Source organism: Salvelinus alpinus, chromosome 2 (assembly GCF_045679555.1).
Source record: "Salvelinus alpinus chromosome 2, SLU_Salpinus.1, whole genome shotgun sequence".
In the NCBI taxonomy this organism is placed as follows: domain Eukaryota; kingdom Metazoa; phylum Chordata; class Actinopteri; order Salmoniformes; family Salmonidae; genus Salvelinus; species Salvelinus alpinus.
This window is the reverse complement of record NC_092087.1, coordinates 24,075,094-24,099,919: the sequence shown is the minus strand read 5'-3', so window position 1 is coordinate 24,099,919 and position 24,826 is coordinate 24,075,094. Positions and strand designations below refer to the sequence as shown.

Genomic DNA, 24,826 nt, shown 5'->3' with positions numbered 1-24,826 from the left:
TTGTGAATCCAGCCAATATTTCAGATCTTTTAAGTGTTTTACAGCGAAAACACAATATAGCATTATATTAGCTTACTACAATAGCCAACCACACAACAGCATTGATTCAAGCCAACAGTAGCGATAACGAATAAACCAGCAAAAGATATAAAATTATTCACTAACCTTCTCAAACTTCTTCAGATGACAGTCCTATAACATCAAATTACACAATACATATATGGTTTGTTCGAAAATGTGCATATTTAGCGGCACAAATCGTGGTTATACAATATGAATAGTAGCCAAAATGCAAACAAAATGTCGGGAGAAATCTTGGGAGAGGCACCTAATCTAATCAATAACTAATCATAAACTTGACTAAAAAATACAGGTTGGACAGCAAATGAAAGATACATTAGTTCTTAATGCATTTTTTAAATTAACGTTACTACGACATACAGCGTGCGTTAAAGCGAGACCGTACCGAAATTAATGGCGGAATAATAGTTTAACATTTTTCAACAGAACAACGAATTAACATCATAAATAGTTCTTACTATTTGATGAGCTTCCATCAGAATCTTGTGCAAGTTGTCCTTTGTCCAGAATAATCGTTGCTCGGTTGTAGATTGTCGTCTTCAACTTTGGAATTAGCAGCAAACATTAGCCATGTGGCGAAGACGTGTCCAACTCACCATAACGCAGCACAAATAAAATACCGAAAATCGCAATATACTGATATAAACTGATATAACTCGGTTTAAAATAACTACATTATGATGTTTTTAACACCTACAGTGGGGAGAACAAGTATTTGATACACTGCCGATTTTGCAGGTTTTCCAACTTACAAAGCATGTAGAGGTCTGTAATTTTTATCATAGGTACACTTCAACTGTGAGAGACGGAATCTAAAACAAAAATCCAGAAAATCACATTGTATGATTTTTAAGTAATTAATTTGCATTTTATTGCATGACATAAGTATTTGATACATCAGAAAAGCAGAACTTAATATTTGGTACAGAAACCTTTGTTTGCAATTACAAAGATCATACGTTTCCTGTAGTTATTGACCAGGTTTGCACACACTGCAGCAGGGATTTTGGCCCACTCCTCCATACAGACCTTCTCCAGATCCTTCAGGTTTCGGGGCTGTCGCTGGGCAATACGGACTTTCAGCTCCCTCCAAAGATTTTCTATTGGGTTCAGGTCTGGAGACTGGCTAGGCCACTCCAGGACCTTGAGATGCTTCTTACGGAGCCACTCCTTAGTTGCCCTGGCTGTGTGTTTCGGGTCGTTGTCATGCTGGAAGATCCAGCCACGACCCATCTTCAATGCTCTTACTGAGGGAAGGAGGTTTTTGGCCAAGATCTCGCGATACATGGCCCCATCCATCCTCCCCTCAATATGGTGCAGTCGTCCTGTCCCCTTTGCAGAAAAGCATCCCCAAAGAATGATGTTTCCACCTCCATGCTTCACGGTTGGGAGGGTGTTCTTGGGGTTGTACTCAACCTTCTTCTTCCTCCAAACACGGCGAGTGGAGTTTAGACCAAAAAGCTCTATTTTTGTCTCATCAGACCACATGACCTTCTCCCATTCCTCCTCTGGATCATCCAGATGGTCATTGGCAAACTTCAGACGGGCCTGGAAATGCGCTGGCTTGAGCAGGGGGACCTTGCATGCGCTGCAGGATTTCAATCCATGACGGTGTAGTGTGTTACTAATGGTTTTCTTTGAGACTGTGGTCCCAGCTCTCTTCAGGTCATTGACCAGGTCCTGCCGTGTAGTTATGGGCTGATCCCTCACCTTTCTCATGATCATTGATGCCCCACGAGGTGAGATCTTGCATGGAGCCCCAGACCGAGGGTGGTTGACCGTCATCTTCAACTTCTTCCATTTTCTAATAATTGCGCCAACAGTTGTTGCCTTCTCACCAAGCTGCTTGCCTATTGTCCTGTAGCCCATCCCAGCCTTGTGCAGGTCTACAATTTTATCCCTGATGTCCTTACACAGCTCTCTGGTCTTGGCCATTGTGGAGAGATTGGAGTCTGTTTGATTGAGTGTGTGTACAGGTGTCTTTTATACAGGTAACAAGTTCAAACAGGTGCAGTTAATACAGGTAATGAGTGGAGAACAGGAGGGCTTCTTAAAGAAAAACTAACAGGTCTGTGAGAGCCGGAATTCTTACTGGTTGGTAGGTGATCAAATACTTATGTCATGCAATAAAATGCAAATTAATTACTTAAAAATCATACAATGTGATTTTTTGGATTTTTGTTTTAGATTCCGTCTCTCACAGTTGAAGTGTACCTATGATAAAAATTACAGACCTCTACATGCTTTGTAAGTAGGAAAACCTTCAAAATCGGCAGTGTATCAAATACTTGTTCTCCCCACTGTATATCGAATAAAATCAGAGCCGGATATATCTAACGCCTATAACGAGAGCTTTTCAGAATGCAATCCTGAGTTCTGTCTTGCGTCATGACGAACGTTGAAAAGACTGCACACCCGGTTCCAAGAGCTTTTGTACGGCCTCAAATCTACCTAGACAGCCCATTCCAATTCTCACTGCTTACTGACATCTAGGGGAAGGCGTATGCAGTGCATGTCGACCCATAGATTACATGCAAATTAATAAACTGACCCTGGAACAGAGTGCCCGATTTCAGATTTCTCACTTCCTGACAGGAAGTTTGCTGCAAAATGAGTTCTGTTTTACTCACAGATATAATTCAAACGGTTTTAGAAACTAGAGAGTGTTTTCTATCCAATAGTAATAATAATATGCATATTGTACGAGCAAGAATTGAGTACGAGGCAGTTTAATTGGGAACGTTTTTTTACAAAGTCGAAATGGCGCCCCCCTATTGAGAAAAGGTTTTAAGAGAAGGATTGAGGGAGGAAGGGAGGCAAGAATGGCAATCATGCTGCGCAGGTAAACAAGATGCCCCAGGGAGAGAAGATGGAGTTGGGTTTTTTCCACTCCAATCTCTCCCATCAGCCTAACGCTGTTCCTGCCTGCTCTAATGCTCCCTCTACTCTGTGTTTTCCTCAAAGGGCTTACACCCATATCATCTACCTTACACACACCTCATCCACCTTACACACACACACATCATCCACCTTACACACACACATCATCCACCTTACGTACATTTTACACACACACATCATCCACTTTACACACGCACATCATCCACCTTACACACACATCATCTACCTTACACACACCTCATCCACTTTACACACACACATCATCCACTTTACACACGCACATCATCCATCTTACACACACATCATCTACCTTACACGCAGGTAGCCTAGTGGTTAGAGCGTTGGGCCAATAACTGAATCCCCGAGCTGACAAGGTAAAAATCTGTCATTCTGCACCTGAGCAAGGCAGTAAACCCACTGTACCCAGGGTACTGAAGACGTGGATGTCAATTAAGGCAGTCCCCCGCACCTCTCTGATTCAGAGGGGTTAGGTTAAATGCAGAAGACACATTTCAGTTGAAAGCGTTCAGTTGTACAACTGACTAGGTATCCCCCTTTCCCTTTCCTTTCCACACATCATCTACCTTACACACACAGATCATCCACCCTGTGTTGAGAGCTGCATGATAACAGGTGGGACACTTATTGTCTCTCTTGATAGGGGGAGACAACTTCATTCCTACCTAAAGTGTAGGGAACTGCAGTCTCTGTGATGATGATAGTGGATCGATGTAGAGTGGAATCCTGTTGTACTCTGTATGAATCCCGAGTCTCCAATACCTTGTTGTTCTCCTGCATGGCTGTGCTTCACGGACCCCACCCCCCACCACCACCACGTTGAACAATGAAACTAGGTTATGTCCGCCTGCGTTGATCTTGCAAATTATAGGTTCAGGCGCAAAAGCAGACATCATTTTTTCAATGAGGTTTGAGACACTCAAGAAGGTGTTATGATATTTTAAAGACCATCCAATATGACCTTGGCTTGACCCCGACACAGGGCCACATGGCCTTACAGCCGCATGTCTGATCACTGAACACAGTGGAGCCTCACCTCCTGCATGTGGAAGACCTTGGTTACCATAGTGTCAAAGTGTTTTTCCCATCTCAAGGGAGAGAGCTCCCATCTGGCAGACCAGAAAAGTGTTAATAGTTCCCCTTGTTAGATCAGTGTCTAGACAGTCAGTGATGAAAGCACTACAGAGAGCGCAGCAAGGGCTCTACCAGATTTCAACTTAGCACCAGTCCAGCTACGAGCTGTCCATCCTGATCACTCAGCAGTGAATAATCAGCATGCTCCGCAGGTCTGCACCCTCAGAGTCAGTCCCAAGCTCTGGATAGTGTGAACCCAGGTGAAGCAGCTATGGAGCTAACTTCCTAATTAAGACCTCTGTTACTGCTAGAGGAGGAGGCCCACAGGGAAGCTCTGCTCCACCAAGAACAACGGAATTCATAAGAGCCAGGTATAGCAGGATCTAATGAATGCCCAACAGGGCACCTGTTGAGTCAGCAGCCTGAATACAATAACTACTCCTTGCACTCTGCTGAGTTTATAATGAAGACTGACTTACTTACCTACTGAGAGTTTAAGGGAGAGAAGAGGGAGGGAAAAAGAAAGTGTATAATATTGCCAGGGATGAAAAATCCTGACTTAAGGGAAAGAGGGAGACAGTGTTTGAATCATAAGGTCTGTGGTATTCATGAAAGTGGGGTCAGTTTGGAGAAGAAAGCAGGTTCTGCTCCATTGATAATTGGTGGAATAGAAATAAATAAGTATTTATTTCGGCTGAAATCTGAGGCTGGTAACTCTAATGAACGTCTCCTCTCCATCAGAGGTAACTCTGGGTCTTCCTTTCCTGTGGCGGTCCTCATGAGAGCCAGTTTCATCATAGTGCTTTATGGTTTTTGCGACTGCACTTGAAGAAACTTTCAAAGTTCTTGAAATGTTCCCCATTGACTGACCTTCATGTCTTCAAGTAATGATGGACTGTTGTTTCTCTTTGCTTATTTGAGCTGTTCTTGCCATAATATGGACTTGGTCTTTTACCAAATATGGGTATCTTCTGTATACCACCCCTACCTTGTCACAACATAACTGATTGGTACTTCCGTGCAGTATCGAAGAGCCCTCAGTGCTGCTCGATCATCCTATTTTTCCAACCTAATTGAGGAGAAAAAGAACAATCCAAAATGTATTTTTGATGCTGTCGCAAAGCTAACTAAAAAGCAGAATTCCCCAAGAGAGGATGGCTTTCACTTCAGCAGTGATAAATTCATGAACTTCTTTGACGAAAAGATCATGATCATTAGAAAGCAAATTACGAACTCCTCTTTAAATCTGTGTATTTCCCCAAAGCTCAATTGTCCTGAGTCTGCACAACACTGCCAGGACCTAGGATCAAGGGAGACACTCATGTTTTTTAATACTATATCTCTTGACACATTGATGAAAATAGTCATGGCCTCAACCTTCAAGCTGCATCCTGGACCCTATTCCAACTAAACTACTGAAAAAGCTGCTTCCTGTGCTTGGCCCTCCTATGTTGAATATAATAAAAACATTTTTTTTATTTTTTTTATTTTTTTTATTTCACCTTTATTTAACCAGGTAGGCTAGTTGAGAACAAGTTCTCATTTGCAACTGCGACCTGGCCAAGATAAAGCATAGCAGTGTGAACAGACAACACAGAGTTACACATGGAGTAAACAATAAACAAGTCAATAACATGGTAGAAAAAAGAGAATCTATATACAATGTGTGCAAAAGGCATGAGGTAGGCAATAAATCGAATAATTACAATTTAGCAGATTAACACTGGAGTGATAAATCATCAGATGATCATGTGCAAGAAGAGATACTGGTGTGCAAAAGAGCAGAAAAGTAAATAAATAAAAGCAGTATGGGGGGTGAGGTAGGTAAATTGGGTGGGTAGTTTACAGATGGACTATGTACAGCTGCAGCGATCGGTTAGCTGCTCGGATAGCAGATTTTTAAAGTTGTTGAGGGAGATAAAAGTCTCCAACTTCAGAGATTTTTGCAATTCGTTCCAGTCGCAGGCAGCAGAGAACTGGAAGGAAAGGCGTCCAAATGAGGTTTTAGCTTTAGGGATGATCAGTGAGATACACCTGCTGGAGCACGTGCTGCGGGTGGGTGTAGCCATCGTGACCAGTGAACTGAGATAAGGCGGCACTTTACCTAGCATAGCCTTGTAGATGACCTGGAGCCAGTGGGTCTGACGACGAACATGTAGCGAGGGCCAGCCGACTAGGGCATACAGGTCGCAGTGGTGGGTCGTATAAGGTGCTTTAGTAACAAAACGAATGGCACTGTGATAAACTGCATCCAGTTTGCTGAGTAGAGTGTTGGAAGCTATTTTGTAGATGACATCGCCGAAGTCGAGGATCGGTAGGATAGTCAGTTTTACTAGGGTAAGTTTGGCGGCGTGAGTGAAGGAGGCTTTGTTGCGGAATAGAAAGCCGATTCTTGATTTGATTTTGGATTGGAGATGTTTGATATGAGTCTGGAAGGAGAGTTTGCAGTCTAGCCAGACACCTAGGTACTTATAGATGTTCACATATTCTAGGTCGGAACCGTCCAGGGTGGTGATGCTAGTCGGGCGTGCGGGTGCAGGCAGCGAACGGTTGAAAAGCATGCATTTGGTTTTACTAGCGTTTAAGAGCAGTTGGAGGCCACGGAAGGAGTGTTGTATGGCATTGAAGCTCGTTTGGAGGTTAGATAGCACAGTGTCCAAGGAAGGGCCGGAAGTATATAGAATGGTGTCGTCTGCGTAGAGGTGGATCAGGGAATCGCCCGCAGCAAGAGCAACATCATTGATGTATACAGAGAAAAGAGTCGGCCCGAGAATTGAACCCTGTGGTACCCCCATAGAGACTGCCAGAGGACCGGACAACATGCCCTCCGATTTGACACACTGAACTCTGTCTGCAAAGTAGTTGGTGAACCAGGCAAGGCAGTCATTAGAAAAACCGAGGCTACTGAGTCTGCCGATAAGAATATGGTGATTGACAGAGTCGAAAGCCTTGGCCAGGTCGATGAAGACGGCTGCACAGTAATGTCTTTTATCGATGGCGGTTATGATATCGTTTAGTACCTTGAGCGTGGCTGAGGTGCACCCGTGACCGGCTCGGAAACCGGATTGCACAGCGGAGAAGGTACGGTGGGATTCGAGATGGTCAGTGATCTGTTTGTTGACTTGGCTTTCGAAGACCTTAGATAGGCAGGGCAGGATGGATATAGGTCTGTAACAGTTTGGGTCCAGGGTGTCTCCCCCTTTGAAGAGGGGGATGACCGCGGCAGCTTTCCAATCCTTGGGGATCTCAGATGATACGAAGGAGAGGTTGAACAGGCTGGTAATAGGGGGTGCGACAATGGCGGCGGACAGTTTCAGAAATAGGGGGTCCAGATTGTCAAGCCCAGCTGATTTGTAAGGGTCCAGGTTTTCCAGCTCTTTCAGAACATCTGCTATCTGGATTTGGGTAAAGGAGAAGCTGGGGAGGCTTGGGCGAGTAGCAGCGGGGGGGGGGGCGGGGCTGTTGGCCAAGGTTGGAGTCGCCAGGAGGAAGGCATGGCCAGCCATTGAGAAATGCTTGTTGAAGTCTTCGATTATCACGGATTTATCGGTGGTGACCGTGTTACCTAGCCTCAGTGCAGTGGGCAGCTGGGAGGAGGTGCTCTTGTTCTCCATGGACTTTACAGTATCCCAGAACTTTTTGGAGTTAGAGCTACAGGATGCGAATTTCTGCTTGAAAAAGCTGGCCTTTGCTTTCCTGACTGACTGCGTGTATTGGTTCCTGACTTCCCTGAACAGTTGCATATCGCGGGGGCTCTTCGATGCTATTGCAGTTCGCCACAGGATGTTTTTGTGCTGGTCGAGGGCAGTCAGGTCTGGAGTGAACCAAGGGCTATATCTGTTCTTGGTTCTGCATTTTTTGAACGGAGCATGCTTGTCTAATATGGTGAGGAAGTAACATTTAAAGAATGACCAGGCATCCTCAACTGACGGGATGAGGTCAATATCCTTCCAGGGTACCCGGGCCAGGTCGATTAGAAAGGCCTGCTCGCAGAAGTGTTTTAGGGAGCGTTTGACAGTGATGAGGGGTGGTCGTTTGACCGCGGACCCGTGGCGGATACAGGCAATGAGGCAGTGATCGCTGAGATCTTGATTGAAGACAGCAGAGGTGTATTTGGAGGGCAGGTTGGTCAGGATAATGTCTATTAGGGTGCCCATGTTTACGGATTTAGGGTTGTACCTGGTGGGTTCCTTGATGATTTGTGTGAGATTGAGGGCATCAAGCTTGGATTGTAGGACTGCCGGGGTGTTAAGCATATCCCAGTTTAGGTCACCTAACAGAACAAACTCTGAAGCTAGATGGGGAGCGATCAATTCACAGATGGTGTCCAGGGCACAGCTGGGAGCTGAGGGGGGTCGGTAGCAGGCGGCAACAGTGAGAGACTTATTTCTGGAGAGATTAATTTTTAAAATTAGAAGTTCGAACTGTTTGGGCATAGACCTGGAAAGTATGACAGAACTTTGCAGGCTATCTCTGCAGTAGATTGCAACTCCTCCCCCTTTGGCAGTTCTATCTTGACGGAAAGTGTTATAGTTGGGTATGGAAATCTCAGAATTATTGGTGGCCTTCCTAAGCCAGGATTCGGACACGGCAAGGACATTAGGATTGGCAGAGTGTGCTAAAGCGGTGAGTAAGGCAAACTTAGGGAGGAGGCTTCTGATGTTGACATGCATGAGGCCAAGGCTTTTTCGATCACAGAAGTCAACAAATGAGGGTGACTGGGGACATGCAGGGCCTGGGTTTACCTCCACATCACCCGAGGAACAGAGGAGTAGTAGGATGAGGGTGCGGCTAAAGGCTATCAAAACTGGTCGCCTAGAGCGTTGGGGACAAAGAATAAAAGGAGCAGATTTATGGGCGTGGTAGAATAGATTCTGGGCATAATGTGCAGACAGGGGTATGGAGGGGCGCGGGTACAGCGGAGGCAAGCCCAGGCACTGGGTGATGATAAGAGAGGTTGTATCTCTGGACATGCTGGTCTCAATGGGTGAGGTCACCGCATGTGTGGGGGGTGGGACAAAGGGGGTATCAGAGGTACGGAGAGTGGAACTACAGGGTCCATTGCAAACCAAAACAATGATAATGAAAACTAGCCTGAACAACAGTATGCAAGGCATATTGATATTTGAGAGAGACATACAATAAGGCATAAAGTGATTGCAGGTCTTGATTGGGAGAGCTAGCTAAAACAACAGGTAAGATAACAGCAGCAATAACAGGGTGCTAGTCTAACACAGCAACAACAGGTAAAAATGGCGACGACTAGGCAGAGAGGGTCGGATTAACTACACACAGATCCTGAGTTAAAGCACAGAGCCGACAGATAAAACACAAATAAACAGAATGGAGTACCGTGAATTAATGGACAGTCAAGCATGCATCAGCTATGTAGCCAAGTGATCATAGTGTCCAGGGGGCAGCCGTAGATGGAGCAGGGAGGCCTCCACTAAGCTAGCACGCGGCGTTTAAAGTTAGTAGCCCGGGGGGTGGTCTGCTCAGACGGAGGGGGTCTGCTCAGACGTGGTCGTGTCGACAGAGAATCCAGAGAATCCAAGCCGAATGGCGAAAGAGAGGTTGTGAATTGTAGAATTGTGTTTGCTAACTGGTGCTAGCTTCGTGGCAGTGGCGCTAACTGCGCTAGCTGCAAGCTAGCTGTGAGGATCAGAAGTAGTGGCTCAGGGATTACGGCAGGAATCCGGCGTTGTTGTCGAGAGACAGTCCGATGCTGGTAAATTGGTGAGTAATATCCAGGCTAATAACAGGGCTGGTGTCTGTGCAGAAGGTAAAAGCTACTAGCAGCGGCAAAAAAATGGCTAAATTAGCTTGTAGCTGATTTAGACCAGTTGTGATGGATTGGCAGGGCTCTGTGTCGGCAAAAAAAAGGTCCAGTCCAATTGGCAAAAGAGGTATTGTAGCCCAAGAATTCGCTGGTAGACCTCTTCGGCTAGCCGGCAGATGGGCCTAGCTCGAGGCTAGCTCAAGGCTAACTGGTGCTTGCTTCGGGACAGAGGTGTTAGCCAGTAGTAGCCACTCGGTTGCAGCTAGCTAGCTGTGATAATACGGTGTAATTGTCCAGAGCTTGCGTCAGGAATCCGGTGATGTGGTAGAGAAAAAGCAGTCCTATATGCTCTGGGTTGATATCGCGCTTGCAGACTGGCAGGTATTGGCCCGGTATTGAAGCTGGCTGTGTCCGAGTTAAGGGCGAAGACCGCAGCAGTGGCTAACTGACTACTAGCTAGTAGCTAGTTATCTGGCTAGCTTCTGATTGGGGTTACGGTTCTAAAGTATAAAAAAATAGCAGGTCCGTACCACATTGGGTGAGGCGGAATGTAGGAATGTATATTCAGTTCCTAGATGGAAAGTGAAATTAAAATATATACGAAATGTATACGAAAAATACGAATACTATTTACACGGGACAGACAGGAGAAAGACACATCCGACTGCTACGCCATCTTGGATTGGATGATGGCTCCCTATCCACCGAATGTGTACCAAACTCACTAAAAGTGGCAGTAATAAAGCCTCTCTTGAAAAAGCCAAACCTTGACCAAGAAAATATTTTAATAAACTAAATCGGCCTATATCAAATCTTCCATTCCTCTCAAAAATGTTAGAAAAAGCTGTTGCGCAGCAACTCACTGCCTTCCTGAAGACAAACAATGTATACGAAACGCTTCAGTCTGGTTTTAGGCCCCATCATAGCACTGAGACTGCACTCGTGAAGGTGGTAAATTACCTTTAATGGCATCAAACCATTAAAGGCTCTGCATCTGTCCTCGTGCGCCTAAATCTTAGTTCTGCTTTTGATACCATCGATCACCACATTCTTTTGGAGAGATTGGAAACCCAAATTGGTCTACACCTTCACCAATAGCATAACAAAACAGAGCCAATCGAGGGCTACGGGCCTGTTCAACTGTGATTGTCTTATTGACCATCTGTTTGGAATTTTAACAGCCACTCATTCTGTGTTACGGACCGATCCTTTCTTTTTATGCAGAAATCCAATTACCATTTCTTTCCAGGTCATAAATATTTTTGTTAATTTCAAAATGGCGCTAAGGAGCAGTTAGAGCCACAACTATTCTGGTTGAAAGTGTGGTTGCATGAAATAGGGAGAAAATACAAGGAGCACAAGGAGAGGCAAGCGGATGAAAGCAGGAAAAGATGAAGATGGTGTTCTGGTGGTGTGACAGAGATGTAGAAGATAAGGCCTTCTGTAAAAGTAACATTTAATATAGCTAGGTCCAAACAATCTATTAAAAGTCGTTGTATTTAGATGGGGCCTTATGTAAGGCCTATTTAGGGAGTAAAATGTAATTTACATAGTATATTTTTTAAATGTGCTTTATCTTTATAAGATTCCTCTAGTTTAGGTAAACATTGTGAAGCATTTTTATTTTGTGGGAAAACTGGTTGGTCAGATGGAAGGTTGGACCTTGAAAGGCAGAGACACGTGTTCACTGTGTTGCCCTATCACCTGAATGATTTATTGTTGGGCTTTTACAGAAATATGGACCTGAAATAGAACGATTGTGAAAACTTGAGCAGGTTAGACATAGATAGAGAGACAGAGACAGAGACAGAGACAGAGACAGAGACAGAGACAGAGAGAGAGAGAGAGAGAGAGAGAGAGAGAGAGAGAGAGAGAGAGAGAGAGAGAGAGAGAGAGAGAGAGAGAGAGAGAGAGAGAGGCGAGCGAGCGAGCGAGAAAGAACGAGAGCGAGAGGAAATGCAGAGGAAGAAGAGCCTTTTGATAGTGTGTTTGTATGTGTGTGTGAGTGTGTGCGTGCGTGTGTGTATACGCACGTGTGCGTTAGTGCATGAACAGATGAAGTCGGAAGTTTACATACACCTGAGCCAAATACATTTAAACTCAGTTTTTCACAATTCCTGACGTTTAATCCTAGTTAAGATTCACTGTCTTAGGTCAGTTAGGATCACCACTTTATTTTAAGAATGTGACATGTCAGAATAATAGTAGAGAGGGATTTATTTCAGCTTTTATTTCTTTCATCACATTCCCAGTGGGTCAGAAGTTTACATACACTCAATTAGTATTTGGTAGCATTGCCTTTAAATTGTTAAACTTGCATCAAACGTTTTGGGTAGCCATCCACAAGCTTCCCTCAATAAGTTGGGTGAATTTTGGTCCATTCCTCCTGACAGAGCTGGTGTAACTGAGTCAGGTTTGTAGGCCACCTTGCTCGCACATGCTTTTTCAGTTCTGCCCAAACATTTTCTATGGGATTGAGGTCAAGGCTTTGTGATGGCCACTCCAATACCTTGACTTTGTTGGCCTTAAGCCATTTTGCCACAACTTTGGAAGTATACTTGGGGTCATTGTCCATTTGGAAGACCCATTTGCGACCAAGCTTTAACTTCCTGACTGATGTCTTGAGATGTTGCTTCAATATATCGACATAATTCTCCTCATGATGCCATCTATTTTGTGAAGTGCACCAGTCCCCCCTGCAGTAAAGCACCCCCACAACATGATGCTGCCACCCTCGTGCTTCACGGTTGGGATGGTGTTCTTCGGCTTGCAAGCCTCCCCCTTTTTCCTCCAAATATAACAATGGTCATTGTGGCCAAACCGTTCTATTTTTGTTTCATCAGACCAGAGGACATTTCTCCAAAAAGTACGATCTTTGTCCCCATGTGCAGTTGCAAACCGTAGTCTGGATTTTTTTATGGCAGTTTTGGAGCAGTGGCTTTTCTGAGTGGCCTTTCTGAGTGGCCTTTCAGGTTGTCGATATAGGACTAATTTTACTGTGGATATAGATACTTTTATATCCGTCTCCTCCAGCATCTTCACAAGGTCCTTTGCTGTTGTTCTGAGATTGATTTGCACTTTTCGCACCAAAGTACGTTCATCTCTAGGAGACAGAACGCGTCTCTTTCCTGAGCGGTATGACGGCTGCGTGGTCCCATGGTGTTTATACTTGCGTACTATTGTTTGTACAGATGAACGTGGTACCTTCAGGCGTTTGGAAATTGCTCCCAAGGATGAACCAGAGTTGTGGAGGTCTTGGCTGATTTCTTTTGATTTTCCCATGATGTCAAGCAAAGAGGCACTGAGTTTGAAGGTAGGCATTGACATACATCCACAGGTACACCTCCAATTGACTCAAATGAGGTCAATTAGCCTATCAGAAGCTTGTAAAGCCATGACATAATTTTCTGGAATTTTCCAAGCTGTTTAAAGGCACAGTCAACATAGTGTATGTAAACTTCTGACCTACTGGAATTGTGATACAGTGAGTTATAAGTGAAATAATCTGTCTGTAAACATTTGTTGGAAAAATGACTTGTGTCATGCACAAAGTAGATGTCCTCACTGACTTGCCAAAACTATAGTTTGTTAACAAGAAATTTGTGGAGTGGTTGAAAAATGTTTTAATGACTCCAACCTAAGTGTATGTAAACTTCCGACTTCAACTGTACATGTGTGCATGGGACTTTGTGTGTGTGGATGTGTTTAACTATTCTTGTGGGGACCAGAAATCCCCACAAGAATAGTAAACAAACAAAAATTTGACCAACTTGGGACATTTTGTTAGTCCCCACTAGGTCAAATGCTATTAGTGTTAGGGTTAGAATTACATTAAGTGTTAGGGTTAGGAGCTAGGGTTAGTGTTAAAGTTAGGTTTAGGGTTAAGGTTAGGGTAAGAGTACGGGTTAGGGTAAATAGGATTTTGAATTGGACTGAATTGTGTGTCCCCACAAGGTTAGCTGTACAATACTGTGTGTGTGTGTGTGTGTGTGTGTGTGTGTGTGTGTGTGTGTGTGTGTGTGTGTGTGTGTGTGTGTGTGTGTGTGTGTGTGTGTGTGTGTGTGTGTGTGTGTGTGTGTGTGTGTGTGTGTGTGTGTGTGTGTGTGTGTGTGTGTGTGTGTGTGTGTGTAGGGGAGGGGCAGAGGATGAGGAATGCTGGACATAAATCCACTTGGCTAAAATGATGAGGTTACTTATCTACAGCAGAAGGCAATTAGAGGACAATTCATTCAATTAATCTTCTGGCTGCAGGGAGACAGAGAGCAGAGTGATGCCTCTGCTGCCAACATTCCTGCCATAATAAATGTGTTGTCTGTCAAGAGGTTGCCCTCTGTTCACTATCAAAGTATTTCACAGAAGAACACACACAAGGCACTACAGAGAGGTAGGAGAGTTCACACCCAAATCCTTTCATTAAGACCATACCCCTCTCTCATTAATTCCTTCCTTCCACCTTTCCCTCTCTCCACCACTCCCCCCATAGACATCTTATCTTCCCATTCCCTTCTCCATTTCCCCTTTCTCAATTTGTATTTCATCAGCTGGAGCCATCTGCTTTTAGTATCACTTTCCCAACTAACTCTCACAGTCTCACTGCAGAATTAGATGTTCATTCACATTCTCCAAATGTCAAATTTCGAAGTTAAGGGGTTAAGTTTAGGCTCTCATTCTGAAAAATAAAAATCCAGTGTCCACAACTGGGATCGAACACGCAACCTTCTGACTCTGGATCAATCCCAGTTGTGGACATTGGTTTCTTATTTTTGTTTTTAACCCTATCCCAAACCTTAACCCTTATCTTACCCATTTGGAATGTGTGCCTAAACTTAACCCCAAACCTTAACCCCAATGAGTACCGGTTTTGAAGGCATTCCCCAACGTCCTCTAGACGTCCAATTTCAAAGTCAATCTTGAATGACCTGGCTGCACTTTCCATTCCCTGTCAATAGGTTCACTTCCACCTCTCTTTCTATCTTCTCTCCCAGTATCATTGATGTATCTGCACATCACACATTCACTCCTGGATATTGGCCTATTGAATGCAGAGAGAGAGATGGTTTCCTAGTCAGACCTCTGAAGACTGCATTGGAGGTATTCCCAGAGGAGTGTGGGAGAAACACACAGCCTCTGCGCCTGTATATGTTCCCACAATAAAGCCGCCTGGTGGGTTGAAAATAGCTCATACTCATAAAGTCAATCAATACTATTTAGCCTACTTACAGACTTACCACCAAAAACCCAAGAAAGCAAAATGAGTCCCATTTCTCTTACTACAGTTTACATTATTATCTAGAAATAACGAATCAATATTCAAAAGTAATTTGATGCAAAAGAAACATTAACCTATTTGGTAAATAAAATAACACACTAGGACTCTACCACAAGGAAATAGAGCTATGACATAATAATAAACACAAAGATGTAGGCTTTTTTGATTACATGTTCAACATTGTATTACTATTGATGTTATTACAATATTATATGGAAGATAAGGTACAAGGTACTATTGGACTACAAGAAAGTAGCCAAATAATGTAGATACATACTATAGTGGGCCACATTCATTTTAACATTTATTAATTCATGCAGTGTGTTTACATTTAAGATGTTATTTGAAGTTGCTCAGGTAAAATAGTGGAACAGGACTTACCTGTTTGTAGCTCTCGGTCTTCTATTTGTTGTATTTCAGATCATGTTTAATGGCTATGTAATGTGATTATATTGATGCTGTTGTAGTCTACATCCCTGTCACTCTCATGTAAAACCTGCGCTGTTGCCTCTGTGTTGGAGATGATTGTCCTGCAACAGTATTATGTACCGTGAAGAATCCCGTCAACATGTTGTGTGTCTTCGGAGACCACATGCTGCTCAGCAGAGAGTACGCTACCACTAGTCACATCAGACGTAGAGCTGCTTTCCCTCCATCCGATAACGGGCTTGCACATACTGCACAGTGCGGTGTAGGATTCAGTAATTACTTTATTTCGCGCCCTGAGTGACAGGAGGGAGGTGCTTCATTTGACAAGGAAGGTCAACTCTAGCGCGTGGAAAAGCATATGTTAAATCCTGTAAAGGCAGGATTTCATTGAGTAGCCAAGAGGAACAAAAAATACACACCCTGTAACGAATGCAGTCAAGTTGAAATAAAAGAAGGCTACAGTGTCTGGTTTATTTTAGATTAAACTAAAAGGACAGTGCCTTCAAAATTCATACCCCTTCACTTCTTCCACATTTTGTTGTCACAGTCTGAATTCAAAATTGATGAAATTGCCCCCCCCCACCCCACCCCCCACCCATCTACACACAATACCCCATAATGACAAAGCGAAAACATATTTTTTGAAATTGTTGCACATTTATTGAAAATGAAATACAGAAATGTAATTTACATAAGTATTGACACCCCTTTACTATGACACTCCAAATTGAGCTCAGGTGCATCCAATTTCCTTTGATCATCCTTGAGATGTCACTACAACTTGATTGGAGTCCACATGTGGGTAATTCAATTGTTTGGACATGATTTAGGTGGAAAAAACTGTCTATATAAGGTCCCACAGTTGACAGTGCACGTCAGAGCAGAAACTATACCATGCAGTCCAAGGAACTGTCTGTCCGTAGAGCTCCGAGATGTAATTGTAATGCGGCATATATCTGGGGAGGGATATAAAACAATTTCTAGAGTGTTGAAAGTTTACAAGAGTACAGTGGTTTCCATCATTCAGAAATTCAAAAAAATATGGAACTACCCAGACTCTGCCTAGAGCTGGCCGTTCAACCAAGCTGAGCAACCGGGCAAGAGTGACCTTGGTCAGAGAGATGACCAAGAACCCAATGACCACTGACAGAACTACAGAGCTCCCTTGGCTAAGATGGGAGAACATTCTCTATAGCACTTCACTAATCTGGGCTTTATTGGAGAGTGGCCAGACGGAAGCCATTCCTGAGAAAAAGGCACATGACAGCACGCCTGGAGTTTGCAAAAAAGGCACGTGAAAGACTCAGAGCATTAGGCAAAATATTCTGTGGTCTGATGAGACACAAATGGAACTATTTGGCCTGAATGCAAAGCGCTATGTCTGGAGAAACCAGGCACAGCTCATAACCCGTCTAACACCATCCCTACTGGGAAACATGGTGTTGGCAGCATCATTCTATGTGAACAAGAATATGAAAGTCCTTGAGTATCCCAGCCAAAGCCCAGATTTGAATCCCATTCAAATCTGTGGAAAGACCTGAAGATTGCTGAAGACAGCTGCTACCCATCTAATTTAACAGAGCTTGAGAATCTGCAAGGAAGAATGGGAGAAAATCCTAAAATACAGATGTGGAAAGCTAATAGACATACCCAAGATGACTCAAAGCTTTAATCGCCACCAAATGTGCTTCTACAAAGTATTGACTCAGGGGTGTGAATACTTACACTACCGTTCAAAGTTTGAGGTCACTTAGAAATGTTCTTGATTTTTAAAGAAAAGCTTTTTTCTTACCATGAACATCAAATTGATCAGAAATACAGTGTAGGCATTGCTAATGTTGTAAATTACTATTGTAGCTGGAAACGGCAGATTTTTTTAAATGGAATATCTACATAGGCGTACAGAGGCCCATTATCAGCAACCATCACTCTTGTGTTCCGATGGCACGTTGTGTTAGCTAATCCAAATTAATAATTTTAAAAGGCTAATTGATCATTAGAAAACCCTTTTGCAATTATGTTAGCACAGCTGAAAACTGTTGTTCTGGTTAAATAAGCAATAAAACTGGCCTTCTTTAGACTAGTTGAGAATCTGGAGCATCAGTATTTGTGGGTTCGATTACAGGCTCAAAATGGCCAGAAACAAATAGCTTCCTTCTGAAACTCGTCAGTCTATTCTTGTTCTGAGAAATGAAGGCTATTCCATGCGAAAAATTGCCAAGCTGAAGATCTCGTACAACGCTGTGTACTACTCCCTTCACAGACAGCGCAAACTGGCTCTAACCAGAATAGAAAGAGGAGTGGGAGGCCCCGGTGTACAACTGAGCAAGTACATTAGAGTGTCTAGTTTGAGAAACAGATGCCTCAAAAGTCCTCAACTGGCAGCTTCATTAAATAGTACCCGCAAAACACCAGTCTCAACATCAACAGTGAAGAGGCGACTCCGGGATGCTGGCCTTCTAGGCAGAGTTCCTCTATCCAGTGTCTGTGTTCTTTTGCCCATCTTAATCTTTTTATTGGCCAGTCTGAGATATGGCTTTTTCTTTGCAACTCTGCCTAGAAGGCCAGCATCCCGGAGTCGCCTCTTCACTGTTGACGTTGAGACAGGTGTTTAGTGATTAAAAACGCGAGTAGATGTTAAAGCTTTCAGTTAAATTTGTACAGAATATGTCTTACTTTTGTTAGGCATAAATAAATTATGTTCATGATATCTTAAAGGGTCATGCAGAAAGAGTGGCTTCTGTGCAAGGCAGAGATCAACATGTGAACTATATAAGTGAGAGAGAGCAAGCGTGCCCAGAGAAAGAGAGACAAGAAAAAGAGCCAGAGAGAGAGGAACAGCAAACAGATCGGAGAGAGGGAGGGACAACAAACAGATCCAGAGAAAGAAAGTAATCAAGCCGCTGCAGCAACTCCTTCCAGAAATGAGAGTGATTTAGGTGACAAAGACACTGGGCCCAGACAAGTGAAGCTGAATAGCTACCCACACAAAAGTTTTGGGACTCAGAAAAGGCCATTTCAACACTGCTGGTTTGTGAAATACAATTGGGTAGTGTACTCTGTCCACAAAAACGCAGCTTTCTGCTTTCATGTAGAGTTTTTGGCAAAAACATTAAATTCAATTATTTTGTCAGTAATGGCTGTAAAAATTGGAAAAAAGCTTTGTTTATCTTCGGTAAACATGAGATGGCACAAACACACAGAGACAGTGTTGTGGCATGGCAAAGCTACCAGGCAACTAGCAATCATGGAAACATTGCTCAGATTTTAACATATGCCCATGCTACTGATACTGCAGAGAGAAGGGAGTATCTGAGGAGAATTGTTGCGGTCACCTCAATGTTAGGAAGACAGGGACTCTCTTTCCGTGCCAATGTTGAATCTAGTGAAAGCACAAATAGAGGGAACTTTCTTGAATGTATTGAGCTTTTGAAGGAGTTTGACCCTTTGCAGGAAAGGTACAATACTCCATCAAATGTGATGTCTCTCTCTCCAGAATCTCAGAATGACATGATCGAATGCTGTGCTCAAGAGATTACGGACACCATAGTCTCTGAGATGTCAAAGTCTGGAATGTATGCCATTATGGAGGATGAGGCCAGGGATGGACTGTCTGAACAGTTGGCTCTGTGTGTTAGGTATGTGACAGAGGGGAGAGTTAACTAGCACTAGCAGAAATCAAGTCATTTGATGCCCAATCGATAGCAAATGAGTTGCAACAGCAGCTCCAAATGAGAGGGGTAGCAGGCCTAAAGTGCATTGCACAGACCTATGATGGTGCAGCTGTCATGAGTGGGTTCAAAGGAGGTGTGCAGCACATTTCAGTGCTGCATCTGGAGGCTATTTATGTACATTGCTATGCTTGTGTGCTTAATTTGGTGTTGAGTCATAGTTGCAGGGCTATTCTGGAGGCTGCTGAGTTTTCCAGTTTCTTGGAGAATGTGTATTCATTTTTCAGTACATCCCTAGTTAACCACCACAAGTTCAAAGAAGCTCAGTCCAAACTTGTAATAGCATCAGCTGAACTTGTACAGCTCTCAAACACTCACTGGGCATGCCAGCTGCGGTCCTTAAATGCAGTCCTGGACACTAACTGCTATTTTTGATTGTCTATCTGCCATTGGATCCCCCATGGCTGTTGGTCTGAGAGCAAAGCTTCATATGTTCTCCACCGTGTATTTGCTACTGATGTTTCAGTCTCTTCTTTCTATAACTGAGGGATTACACAAGTTCTTCCAGAAAGAGACTTTAGACCTGGCAGAAGCTTGTTTCGACAAATAAGCTGTATGTGACACACTGATAGGCAAACGCACAGATGCATTTGCCACAGGATTTTATGACAGAACCAAAGCACTCTGTGAAATTCACAATATTCCAGAGGCAGATGCAGCATGAAAGAGCAAACAAAGGAAAATGGGAGATTTTGTGGTGGAGACCTACTTGGGTTTAGGCACAGAATTGTCATGTTCCCAAACAACGAAAACAGAGTTGTTGCTCCCCTGCTTGGACATGATGGTTTTTGAGCTTGACCAGATATTCTCGACTGTAGACGCAGGTCTGCTCAAAGGCATACAGGCATGCAGCCCCAACTCAAAAAACTTCCTAGATACATCATGCTTAACTGAGTTTGCCAAGCACTACGGTATTGATGTTAAAACAGAAGAGATGTTGGTGGCCAGAAACTTACTTGCCCGGAAAAGAGAGGTTGAATGTCCTCCCAAACATATGCTTGCTGTGCATAACATATGCTTGGACCTAAACTTGGCGCTCCGGTACTGGTTGCCGTGAGGTAGCAGAGAGAACAGTCTATGACTAGGGTGGCTGGAGTCTTTGACCATTTTTAGGGCCTTCCTCTGACATCGCCTGGTATAGAGGTCCTGGATGGCAGGAAGCTTAGCCCAGTGATGTACTGGGCCGTACACACTACCGTCTGTAGTGCCTTGCGGTCTGAGGCCGAGCAGTTGCCATACCAGGCAGTGATGCAACCCGTTAGGATGCTCTCTATGGTGCAGCTGTAAAACCTTTTGAGGATCTGAGGACCCATGCCAAATCTGGTCTCCTGAGGGGGAATAGGTTTCGTCGTGCACTTTTCATGACTGTCTTGGTGTGCTTGGACCATGTTAGTTTGTTGGTGATGTGGACGCCACGGAACTTGAAGCTCTCAACCTGCTCCACTACAGCCCCATTGATGAGAATGGGGGCATGCTCGGTCCTCCTTTTTCTGTAGTCCACAATCATCTCCTTTGTCTTGATCACGTTGAGGAAGAGGTTGCGGTCCTTGCACCACATGGTCAGGCCTCTGACCTCCTCCCTATAGGCTGTCTCATCATTGTCGGTGATCAGGCCTACCACTGTTGTGTCATCAGCAAACTTAATGATGGTGTTGATGTCGTGCCTGGCCGTGCAGTCATGAGTGAACAGGGAGTACAGGAGGGGACTGAGCACGCACCCCTGAGGGGCCCCATGTTGAGGATCAGCTTGGTGAATGTGTTGTTACCTACCCTTACCACCTGGGGGCGGCCTGTCAAGAAGTTCAGGATCCAGTTGCAGAGGGAGGTGTCCCAGGGTCCTTAGCTTAGTGATGAGCTTTGAGGGCACTATGGTGTTGAACGCTGCGCTGTAGTCAATGAATAGCATTCTGACATAGGTGTTCCTTTTTTTCAGGTGTGAAAGGGCAGTGTGGAGTGCAATAGAGATTGCATAATCTGTGGATCTGTTGGTGCGGTATGCAAATTGGAGTGGGTCTAGGGTTTCTGGGATGATGGTGTTGATGTGAGCCATGACCAGCCTTTCAAAGCATTTCATGGCTACAGACGTGAGTGCTACGGGTTGGTAGTCATTTAGGCAGGTTACCTTAGCGTTCTTGGGCACAGGGACTATGGTGGTCTGCTTGAAACATGTTGGTATTACAGACTCAGACAGGGAGAGGTTGAAAATGTCAGTGAAGACACTTGCCAGTTGGTCAGCGCATGCTCAGAGTACACGTCTTGGTAATCTGTCTGGCCCTGCAACCTTGTGAATGTTGACCTGTTTTAAGGTCTTACTCACATCGGCTGCGGAGAGCGTGATCACAAAATCGTCCGGAACAGCTGATGCTCTCATGCATGTTTCAGTGTTACTTGCCTCGAAGAGAGCATAGAAGTTATTTAGCTCGTCCGGTAGGCTCGTGTCACTGTGCAGCTCTCGGCTGTGCTTCCCTTTGTAGTCTGTAATAGTTTGCAAGCCCTGCCCCATCCGACGAGTGTCTGAGCCGGTGTAGTACGATTCTATCTTAGCCCTGTATTGACGCTTTGCCTATTTGATGGTTCGTCAGAGGGCATAGCGGGATTTCTTGTAAGCTTCCAGGTTAGAGTCCCGCTCCTTGAAAGCGGCAGCTCTACCCTTTAGCTCAGTGCGAATGTTGCCTGTAATCCATGGCTTCTGGTTGGGGTATGTACATACAGTCACTGTGGGGATGAAGTACTCGATGCACTTATTGATAAAGCCAGTGACTGATGTGGTGTACTCCTCAATGCCATCGGAAGAATCCCAGGACATATTCCAGTCTGTGCTAGCAAAACAGTCCTGTAGTTTAGCATCTGCTTCATCTGACCACTTTTTCATAGACCGAGTCACTGGTTGCTTCCTGCTTTAATTTTAGCTTGTAAGCAGGAATCAGGAGGATAGAATTATCGTCAGATTTGCCAAATGGAGGAAGGGCGAGGGAGAGCTTAGTACATGTCTCTGTGTGTGGAGTAAAGGTGGTCTAGAATTTTTTCCCCTTTGGTTGCACATTTAACATGCTGATAGAAATGAGGTAAACTTATTTAAGTTTCCCTGCATTAAAGTCCCCAGGGGCCTTCCGAGTGGCGCAGTGATCTAGGCACTGCATCGCAGTGTTAGCTGTGCCACTAAAGATTCTGAGTTGGAGTGCAGGCTCTGTCGCAGCCGGCCGCGACCGCGAGACCCATGGGGTGGCGCACAATTGGCCCAGCGTCGTCCGGGTTAGGGTAGGGTTTGGCCGGCAGGGATGTCCTTGTCCCATCACGCACTAGCGACTCCTGTGGCGGACCGGGCGCAGTGCAAGCTGACACGGTCGCCAGTTCCTCCGACACATTGGTGCGGCTGGCTTCCGAGTTAAGTGGGCATTGTGTCAAGAAGCAGTGCGGCTTGGTTGGGTTGTGTTTTAGAGGACGCATGGTTCTCGACCTTCATCTCTCCCGAGTCCGTACAGGAGTTTCAGCGATGAGACAAGACTGTAACTACCAATTGGATACCACGAAATTGGGGAGAAAAAGGGGTAAAAAAAAGTCCCCGGCCACTAGGAGCGCTGCCTCTGGATGAGCATTTTCCTTTTTGCTTATGGCGGTATACAGCTCATTGAGTGCAATTTTAGTGCCAGCATCGGTCTGTGGTGGTATGTAGAGAGCTACAAAAATACAGATGAATACTCTCTAGGTAGATAGTGTATCTCATGATAAGCTATAGACCACACTATCCCAGGCAAGCAAAACCTTGAGAATTCCTTAGACATCTTGCACCAGCTGTTTACATATATGCATAAGCCCCCGCCCTGTGTCTTACCAGAGGCTGCTGTTCTATCCTGCCGATAGAGTGTATAACCCGCCAGCTGTATGTTCTTAATGTCGTCGTTCAGCAACGATTTGGTTAATTATAAGAGTTTTTAATGTCCCGTTGGTAGGATATACAGTGGGGCAAAAAAGTATTTAGTCAGCCACCAATTGTGCAAGTTCTCCCACTTAAAAAGATGAGAGAGGCCTGTAATTTTCATCATAGGTACACTTCAACTATGACAGACAAAATGAGAAAAAAAATCCAGAAAATCACATTGTAGGATTTTTAATGAATTTATTTGCAAATTATGGTGGAAAATAAGTATTTGGTCACCTACAAACAAGCAAGATTTCTGGCTCTCACAGACCTGTAACTTCTTCATTAAGAGGCTCCTCTGTCCTCCACTCGTTACCTGTGATGAAAATTACAGGCCTCTCTCATCTTTTTAAGTGGGAGAACTTGCACAATTGGTGGCTGACTAAATACTTTTTTGCCCCACTGTACGTGCTTTCAATTCGTCCCATTTATTTTCAAGCGATTGAACATATTCTAGCAGGACGGAAGGCAAAGGCAGATTAGCCACTCGTCGCCTGACCCTCACAAGGCACCCTAAAACTCAGTCTCTATTGAATGTTGTGGGTCTTCCAACAGGACAACAACCCCAAACACACGTCAAAAAGCACCCAGGAACGGTTCAAGAAGAAACACTGGACTGTTCTAGAGTGGCCAACAAAGAGGCCAGATCTGAATCACATCCAAAACCTATGACGAGAGCTGAAAATAGCAGTTGGTGGTGGGCACTCCTCAAACATTGACGAATTAGAGCAGTTGGCTGCTAAAGAGGGAACCAAATTGACAGTAGAAAGGTGCAGCAAGCTCACTGATGGCTACAAGAACCGTGGGTCTGCAGTTCTTGGCCAAATGCTGTGCAACCAAATACTAGCTCTGGGATGCCAATAATTTAGTACATCTTCCTTTTCCCTAAATTAAAATTGTAAACTTAAGTTGACAGAAATAAAAGTGCATCTGCAATGTTTAAAGTCCAATAACAAGGTGTGAAGGAGAACAAACAGTTTTTTTCTATTTCAACTTATTTTAGAAGAAATAGAGAATTATTTCAGTGCAAGGGTGCATATACAGTCGTGGCCAAAAGTTTTGAGAATGACACAAATATTAATTTCCACAAAGTTTGCTGCTTCAGTGTCTTTAGATATTTTTGTCAGATGTTAGTATGGAATACTGAAGTATAACTTCACTAGGGTAGGGGGCACTATTTTCACCTCCAGATGAAAGTAAACTCCCTGGTACTCAGGCCCAGAAGCTAGGATATGCATATAATTGGTAGATTTGGATAGAAAACACTTGAGAGTTTCCAAAACTGTTAAGATAATGTTTGTGAGTATAACAGAACTGATTTGGCAAGCAAAAACCTGAGAAAAATCCATTCAGGAAGTGGGATTTTTTTATGTTTGTAGTTTTCTATTGAATGCCATTACAGTATCCATTGACTTAGGACTCAAATTGCACTTCCTATGGCTTCCACTAGATGTCAACAGTCTTTAGAAATTGTTTCAGGCTTGTATTCTGAAAAATTAGAGAGTAAGACCACTCTGAATGAGTGGAAACTACAGTGTCCCGGAGGTTCTTCATGCGCACGACCGAGAGCGTGCCTTTCTTGTTTACCTTTTATATTGACGACGTTATTGTCCGGTTGAATTATG

The 24,826-nt window shown here is 44.1% G+C and overlaps 1 protein-coding gene across 2 annotated transcripts in view; it reads right to left on the bottom strand.

Moving 5' to 3' along the window:
* Window positions 1-15,845, bottom strand: part of LOC139557203 (G-protein coupled receptor 22-like) — a 37,407-nt gene extending 21,562 nt beyond the window's left edge. For both annotated transcript variants that reach the window (XR_011671350.1, XM_071371693.1), the window contains exon 1: window positions 15,504-15,845. The gene's annotated coding sequence lies outside the window, so the exon portion shown is untranslated. The remainder of the gene's footprint in view (window positions 1-15,503) is intronic.
* Window positions 15,846-24,826: the final 8,981 nt, after the last annotated feature.